The sequence below is a fragment of the Equus caballus genome, chromosome 2 (assembly GCF_041296265.1).
Source record: "Equus caballus isolate H_3958 breed thoroughbred chromosome 2, TB-T2T, whole genome shotgun sequence".
Lineage (NCBI taxonomy): Eukaryota > Metazoa > Chordata > Mammalia > Perissodactyla > Equidae > Equus > Equus caballus.
Genome location: NC_091685.1, coordinates 51263435 through 51272962, shown reverse-complemented (window position 1 = coordinate 51272962; position 9528 = coordinate 51263435).

Below are 9528 nucleotides of genomic sequence, written 5' to 3'. Positions count from 1 at the left end.
AATGTGTGATTCACAGAGCAGCTACCCTCAGGCTGCAAGGCTGACCCAGGACGGGCGGGAGGAGACACAAGCCAGTTCTATCCAGTTCTCAGGAGGCCACTTTCCACAAGCTCACACCTGATCAGCAAGTTTCCAGTTTCAAATTTTTGCTTTAGACCTTGTCCAATTGTAATATAGACTGAAGAAGTGCCATAAGCTTTGCACAAGCTTTGTAAATGAACTTTGACATCCTTCAAAAATGTGCGTTTTTATATTGAATTCTTTATTCTTTCAAGTATAAATTACCTCTATAGTTGCAAAAACTGATTAAACAACTTGACTTCTTTTAGTTTCATCTAATTTATTTAGCCATATATGTGCATTTCTGCAAGACTAGATAAGTAAAAAATGAAAAATTTAGAAGGCCTCAAGTCACAAAAATTAGATTTTACAAAATAATACAATTTGAGTTCCTCCTGAGTACTATCAGCTTAATTTGAAACTATGTTAATTTCTCTAGAAATGAAATAATTAAGAGTTAATAGGTAATTAGTTTGCAGTTATATTCATTGGTGTTTAATGATAGTGATAAGAAAAGATCTATTGATACTCAGTATTTACAGTTTCATTTGAGAATATTAAAAAGATAATCTGGTGTATTATAGTTGGGGCAAATTTAGTAAAAAGTAAAAATTAAATAAAAGTGTTGGCATCTTTATGAAGTAAAGCTTCATATATAGATTCTCAATTAGTTTTTACTGGACATGAAATGAAACACTTGTTTTCAACTTTAACTTCTTTTTAATAAATCGTCATCAGCACCTGGGCAAGTTTCCCAAACACTTACCTGAACACAGGTGGTTCTGGGCACTGGAGGTCCTGTTCACGGTCCTGTAGGTCTGGGCCAGTGGTGGGACACACTGGGGCTGCTGATGGAGTCTATGGTTGCTTCATGCTCTAAAATACTTGAATTGAAGTCAAAAATCATCAATTCTAAAAGCTTTTCAGACTGTTCCTAATTGATAAAAGTAAGATCAGGAAAATCAATATTTCAATTAAGAAAATTTGAATATGTATTTATCTAAACATAAGTCTATGTATATGTGTATTTATGAATGTTTACTTAAATGTAGAAAATTCTGGGAGACATGGAAAAATGTGTCTAGTGGGTAATGGGGGGATTATGTTGATTTTTAAAAATTTTTCCAGTTTTCTTGCAATAAGCATATGCTATTTTCTATTAAAAAAATCTGCAACTTCTAAGAATAGTTTATTGTTCATTCTGAGCCTGAGGTCATGGTCAGTGTGAAGATCCTGGGACTGAACCAGAAATGGGGGTAACGTAGGATCAAGGCATCTCCAGAGAAAGTATTCTGGTGGAGGGGCCATCTGATGCTTCCAGAGGGTTCTGGACAGTTCTAAGAAGGCAGTAGGATTTCCGTGTAAAGCAGACAACTCCACAATCCAGGTGTTAATGTGAGGCCACCGAGGCCCAGGGAGTCCTCCAAAATCCTTCCCTTGCTGTCCTCGGGGCCACCCTCCCCAGCCCTCCTCTGCTCTGGGCCCCACCGTGACTCAGTTTCCCTCCCTGGTGTCAGTACAGAGACTCAAAACACCAGGAACAGCTGCCCACAGCTGCTGCAGAGCCTTGGCCACCAGGGGCTCTGCAAGACTTCAACCCAGCATCTTGCTGCCCCACAGACCATTGCACTCATGTGAGCTGCCACCAGATTCCCTCCTTGGGGCCCTCCCACAACCCCCATTGTGTACCTGCAGCCCAGGGTCACAGGGTCAAGGTTGAAAGGCCTGACTACTACAGATGCATTACCCAGCATATCCTGAGGCTGATGGACTTGCCGGACAGTGAGTGTCCTCTGCAGACAATGTGTCCACTCTGTTCGACAGAGAGAGATGAGCCTGCCTTTGAGGCCCTACCCAGCCGAGGCCACTTGATCACTGGGAGGGGCAGAGAGGGTGTGCCAGAGGCAAGAAGCAGAGGTTCAGAGAGCTTCCTCCACCACAATTCTTCTTGTTTCCTAAGAAAAGCTGATGGAGAGCAGACATGTGGTGTGATGCCCCCAGGTTAGCTGCGCTTGAAAAAATGCAAGACAGAGCCCTGGGCTCTGTCGTTTCCTCAGTGAAGACTCTTGACACAGTCTCCTTCTGGTGTTGAGTGTGTGACATCAGCCTGGGTCTGCCCGGCACATTCCCAGCCCCCAGTCTGTCATCCCCACTCCCTGCTGAGGACGAACTCAGTCTTCTTCTCAAGGGCCATGAAACTTGCTCAGACATGTTCCAGACATCACAGTCGGTGCCTGTTTAAGGATGTTCTACCTGCACCAGGTGGGGTCACAGTTGATGAGGTGCATATCTGGCTGCATTTTCAAGTTGTATTTGTTAAGGATCATTTCTTAAATTTCATGTGTAGATACAGCTGGAGGTCACTGTGGTCTAAGACTACCCTGATCCCTGTGCATCCTGCCTTTCTGAGGTTTTACGAATGTGGAGGACATCACAGACTTCCTCGGGAGTTCACAGGCTGGCCCGTATTTTGGCGTATAATGAAAAAGGCCACTTCAGATTTTGACCGATATCACCAGTTGTCTTCCAAAACAGTTTAAAACAATCCATAGTCCCATCAAAAAACATGAGCACATGCATTTCCTATACATTTGTGATGTTTTAATATGAAATGAGAAACTATATCTCTTTTATCATTGTTTATAAATTGATTAGTGAGGCTGAGCCCCTTCACACGTTAATTGGACATTTCTATTCCCTTTACTCTGAGTTACACAAAAATATACTTTATTCAATTTCCTCTTGGAATGCTTGTGTGTTTCTTATTGAAATACAAAGATTTTTTGAACATCTAAATATTAATCCTTTGTGCCACTTCTTAGTGAAAGTGTGTCCATTTTATTTTTCTTTAAAACAATTTAAGCGGCAACCCGGTGGCATAGTGGTTGAGTTCACATGCTCAGCTTTGGCAGCTCAGGGTTCATGGGTTTGAATCCCAGGTGCAGACCTACACACCTACACACCAGTCATCAAGCCATGTTGTGGCAGTGGCACACATGAAAAACAGAGGAAGATTGGCCCAGGTGTTAGCCCAGGGCAAATCTTCCTCAACAGCAACAACAACAGAAAGAATTTAACTTTCAATTTCCTTGGTAAGGTTCCCATGTCCCTTCAGTCAGTTTCTTGGTCCTAATTCCTAATCAAACACTTGTTCCATTTGCTAGGTCTGTTTGTCCCTTCTCTTTGCTTCTCTTTTTCCTCTTGGGGTGACTTGACCAAGGTCTGGTTTCTCCTTGGTGTTGTTCCATGTGTTTCTGTTTCTCTTGTGGTTGAAATGTGTACATTCCAGGCTTTTTCTTCCTCTGGTTATTCTAAGTGTCTAAAACCAGGTATATTGTAAACAAACATCTTTCACAACCAAGATTGTGTAATTGCCACTATATCCCCTGAGCTACAGAATCACTTCTGCATGATTTGACTCCACATTATTTACCATTTTGAAATAATCTGGGGATTCTAGTCCAGATTGTTTTCTTTTATATCCAAAGTATTATGCTATAAAGAATGTAAGAAAAATGCGCATTTTAGGCTTTTATTACCATGTCCTCACATTCTTTCATGCTTCTTTATTTTCCTGTGCTTCAGCATTTTGCCTTTCTTGCAATATATTCTGCTATGATCAACCTCTGAAAGGCCTCTATCCTCCTTTCTATTTGCATGATGGTTAGGTTTGGAATCAGCCTTAAAATCCTAGGAGGTGATGTTGTGTATTCCTCTGATGAGCTTGGAGATTTAGCAATTGAACCTGCAATCTTGACCATGGTCAGATCGATAGTTATGACTTTCCTTGAATTAATCAAACATCTACTCACTTCTCCATGTGCATCAGGCACAGTGCTCCAAGGGTCATGGAAACCAGATCAATATTTCACAGTTCAAGTCCTCCTGACTTCACAGTGTCAAATCTTTACCACAGATGACTCGTAAAACAAATCTGCTTACAGGGGTTTTCAGGTCTAAAAATTAATACCGCATTTCACAAGGAGAAAGGATGTGGGAGTTTAAAAGGCTATTTAAAATTCATTAGCTAAGTTCCCTTGTTGACAAAGTGCAGGTGGCAGAGAGAAGACAAGGTGGTGGTGGACACCATGCCTGAGAAAAAGTGTCTCACCTAAATTTTCTTAGAAAACCCTGGATCTCTGCAGGCCACTCTGTGAAGGTCCTTCCTCTGCAAATCGGGACCTACAACAGAATATACTAGGCCTGCTTTAGGGCCTGACAAGGCACCCAGATGCTTGTGAACTGTGAGGCTGTGTGGAGCACATTTGTCAAACTACACTCTTTCAGGAGCCATTTATTCCCGCACAGCAGGCACAGTGGACACTCACTGATGTGTGTGTTAGATCTGCTTTGCCACCCCCTTGTGTCTCAGCTTTGTTTCCTCTCGCCCCAGATCCAGATGTCCTCCAACAGGAAGGCAGTCTCTGGTGATCTGAAATCCAGTGCCTGCTCTGCCCTTAGCAGCAGCTGCAAGCCTCAGAGAAGCTTCAGAGCTGCTTCCATTGACCTGATGTTTAACTTTGGTTCATCAACAGCAGACCCTGAGCTCTGATCCTTCTTTCTGTCTCAGGACAACTGTAAAAGTCACACAATGAGCTCATGTGTGGGCTCACCCACATCCCAGATTTTGTTGGGGCATTTGGTAGGAGATGGTAGCCTCCATTTATAAACCATGACCATCTCCTCCCTCTTCGTGGAAGCAGAGGCTCCCCTCCATGGGGTACCAGGAGGCTCTGTGGGATGTTACACTCAGCCCGGGGCCAGGCCAGGTACATGTCACACTGACAGCAGGTCTAAAATGACAAGTGACGTGTCTGTTCAGAGAACAGACAGTGACAGTCATCTCTGGACTCTGCATCACATCCAACTGTCATGGCAACATCAAAGTTCTCCCAACCCCTTTTGTTACAAGAAATGGTGGTATGGCTGCCACTTTTCCTAACTGAGATTCAATCCTATATGGGGAAAATTATGGAGGCCCTGTGGACTGACCATAACTCCTTTCTGCCTGACAGAGGAGAGCAGTTAATCTCCAGCAGCCACACGAGTCAGGAGGCAGCCACTTGGCCACAGCTGCTCCATAAATTTGCAACCTGTCCATGAACTGACATGCAGCACCCCATGTAGGTGAAGCAGATTTGCAGTAAATCCAGATCAGGGGTGTAATGTAAGGTCTGATGAATCCTTAAAGGGACATCTGGAGAGTCTCTGACTTGGAGGAGGTGTCTCTGAGAAGATTTACATCCTGGATGGGGCTGATCTCCACAAGTGCATGAAAAATAGCTCAGGATCCTAGCAGAGTTGCATTAAAATTCTGTAATTATAGCAACCCTCTCAAATACACCCTGTCTGCATGTTGTAGAGATGTATTTCCTGGAGATTCCTGAAAATGCCATCAGTTGCAACCCCCACCAGTTAATCCTTGTATCTGATACACTGCATAGAAAAGCAGGCCAACCCAACAGCAGCCTGGGACAAGGCTAGTTCTCTGAATTTGCAGTTTTCACCAAATGCTGCTTGACAACAGAAGGAAATAAGAGTTAGAGGCAGCAAGTCTGTGGCCTGACCAGAGATGCCCCTTCAGAAAGAAGGAAAGACAGCTTCCCAGCACCCAGCCTCCTTCCCAGTGGGTATGTCCCAATCCTACACTCAGAAGAGAAACTTATGAAGGGTCAATTCTTTGTCAAGATGACTAGAATTATGTCGATTAAAAACCACTAGTTTGAACAGTATGCAATCTATCTGCTTACCTTTCTCTTCTGGTAAACTCAACTTGCTTTTGAGTTTAAAGAGCACAAATTCTTATGGAAATAGACAGAGCTTAGCACTAATGAAAAATGAATTCATAGAAAATCATCCATAACAAGCAGACAATGTAGGCCTACTGTTAAGTGAGCTGAAAGAAAGCTTTAGGATTAGAGAGGGGAAGGGAAGTTGTATTTCAACAGTTTCCAGGAGTTCCTAATCACCAGAGATATGGCTTTAAATTCACTTTGGGTTGAATGACTTCTTTGAGGAATGTCATTTGCATGGGCTCCTGAGTTTCATAAACATTTAGGAGGAGGTATTATTGATCATGGTCCTGTTTCTGTGGCATAAAGGCCAGGTGAGGCAGGGAAGTGTGGTGGTGTATCCAATAACTGACCTCTAACAAACGTGGTGATGACTTTGTGCTTTGGGGTCCCTTGGAAGTCTGAGGTTGGCCTGTAGGTCACGGAGTGACAAGGGAGTCTACAAAGGCTGCATGTGTGTGAGGACATGAGTCCCAGGCTGTGAGAGACAAAAGGACCCCACACCCAACACCCTTGTGCAGGTTGGCTTCTCTTATGAGTCTCTCTGTGGGACTGTCCAGAGCACATTCTCAGGGTCATGGGGTAAGTCTGTCTAGTGGGTTTCAGAGTGGCTGAGTACCCTCAGTGTGCTCTTTGGCTTCAAGTGGCATTCCCTCCCCTTGTGCGTTTGTGCACAAGTTTGCCTTTTTATAAGGACATCTGTCATGTTAGATGAGACTGGATGACCTCATCTTAACTAATTACATCTGCAATGACCTTGCATCCCAATAAGGTCACATTCTGAGGTCCTTGGGGCTATGACTTCCACACATGAAACTGAGGGGCACAAGTCAGCCCATAGGGCTCACCCACACAATGCTTTGTTGAGGTGTGTGGCCTTTGCTGAGCTGATGTGTGAAAGAGACAGTTCACTGTATCACTTTAGTTTCACTGAATTTCTGGGTAAACAGTGATATTTTCTGCTAATAAGTATAGTTTTGCTTCTTCCTTTGCAATGTTTATTATCATTTTAAATGTTTTTTCTAATGTCATTGGCTAGATCTCCCACAAGCTATTTCATAATGGGGATAATAACGGACATTCTTATTTTGTTGCCAAGTTTGGTGGTGACACAACTGATGTCTCAACATCAGCTTTTCATTCCTGTGTATGTTTCAAATAATTCTAAGAATGTATCCATTTCAGTTCATTCTCACTTAAACAACTTTGTTTAAATAAAAATGGAAAGCTGATTTTTTTTTCCTGAGGAAGATTCCCCCTGACTTAACATCTGTACCAATCTTCCTCTAGTTTGTATGTAGGTCACTGCCACAGCATGGCTGCTGACAAGTGGTATAGGTTCAGGCTGGGAAACAAAAACCAGTCACCAAAGCAGTGTGCTGAAGTTAACCACTAGGCAATGGGGCCAGCTCCAATAGCTGATATTTAAAATTGTTTTTCTCTCTGTATAAATAAATTTGCAAGTCCCTCTTTTAAACTACAAGGCCTTCTACCAGTTACTCTCCATCAAGCCAGACTATTTTTCCCATTATTGTCTTTCTGTGTTTATTTATTTATTGACAGTCTCTTGAATTCACTAGAGTGCAGGAGGACAGGAACTTTGCTTCTTGTCCTGTCTATTTATTGACATCTGGGGATGCAAACCATCATTAAATATGTTTAAGGGCTGAGTGGATGACATGAGGAGTGAGGAGACCTTATAGAGTGAAAGGAGCATCAGCCACTGTGACACATGGCTGAAGCATCTGCAGTGAAGCCAAATCTCAGTGCTTGCTGCAGTACTGGTTCAATCATTTAAATGTTGTAGCTTAGGCCATTTGAAGTGAGAAGAGAAATTCGACTGAGTAAGACCCCACAGTTATTTAATAATCAGCACACCAAGAGTAGCCTAAGGGTCATCTGCACATCCGAATAGTCCAGCATGTGGAGGCTCTCCTCACATTAATTGGAAGCACACAGGAGATGCTCCCTTGCTGTTAATCAGCCTGGGAAACCAGGTCTTATCAAGCCCAGGAGAGGCGAGAAGCAATGCTACTGCTTAGAATAATGTTGAACTGCAGCTCAGGCAATGACATGCATCCCAAAGATAATAATTATAAATTCTGGAAAATATTTTTAAGAGAACAATTTGCAGGCAGATGAGGACAAAAACAGGTGGAAGCTAGAGTATCACCCTGCAGAAGAAGAAGGCCACGTGGGGCAGGTGTCCCTTTAGGTGGCTTCCTCTTAGATTCCTCTCAAGTTTTAAGATGTGGAGTAGCCAGAACATGAGCAAAACCCACAGTTTTCTCACCTGGAGATGTCTGAGAACAAAGTTTTGGCTTGCTAGAGTGGCTGGAACCTGAGGGGGAAAAGGAAAACCATATTTGGGGGCTTCAAATTTTCTATAGGATTCCCACAAATCCTTAGCTGACCTCTGAACTTTAAACACATGAGGCTGAGTCTGAAACCTGGGTGCAAAGCAAGATCTGGAGGCCTAGGCCATCTGAGCTGAGATTTCAGCTGGTGCCCACCACAGAAGGGTGGAACTTGGAGTTTGAATCCTGCCAAGTTAGAATGGTGAGTAACAACCCAGCTTTGGATGAAACACTGATGGAACTGAGGATTCATGCTAAAATTCAAGAAAAAAATATCCTTATCTTTTTTAAGTCCAAAGTGATCAGCCAGAAACTTAAGTGCCAGCTATAATAAAACAATGCCTCATCGCTCTTCTGAGGGAGATAACAAAATTCAGTTTCTTCATCAAACCATCCACAATGGTTAGCTTACAGTAAAAACAATTGTTAGACATAAATAGACACAGAAAAAAAATGGCCCATTTCAAGAGAAAAAATGGTCAACTAAAACAAGACATGAGATGTCTCTGATCTGCAGTTAGCATGTACTAAGGCTAAGCGGCTATTCAAAGTATTTTAAAGGACTTAAATGACAAGATGTCATGATGAATGCTCAGATGAGGAATCTCAGCACAGAAATAAAAAAAATTAATAAACAACCCAATGGAGATTTTAGAAAAAAGTTGCATATAACAAATTAAAAAATAATATTTACAAACTCAAAAACCACTTGGAGGTGACAGGTGAAATTGACAGTGAATTGAAGCAGATCAAGAGAAATTATACAACCTGAAGAAGACAGAACATGGAAGAATCACAAGCAGAGCATGAGTGACCTGTAGGACACTATCATGTGGTTGCCATGCATATTCTTGGAGTTCCAGAAGAGAAGAGAGATTTGGGCAAATAATTTTTTTTAAATAATGTTTGAACATTTTCCAGTTTCAGTGAAAAATATCAACTTATAGATTCCAGAAACTCCTCAGCAAAACCCATGCAGGTTTAATAAAGAGAACACCATGCCTGGCACATGGTAGTCAAGTAGTGGAAAATCAGATAAAAAGAGGGCATATGAAAGCTGCTGGAATAAAAAGACCATCACAAACAAGAACCATGATGACAGCAGATGGCAAAGGAGCACACATTCAAGTGATGAAAGAAAATAAAAGCAAAATTGAAAATGTGAAATTCTGTATCCAGTAAAAATTCTGTGTACATTCTAGAAGAAGGCTTAAGGGAAATGAATCCCAGTGGAAACTGGGATCTGCAAGCAGGAAAGAGAAGCACCCAAATGTTAAATATAGAAAACATATAAATAAACATTCTCTTAATTTCTTTAA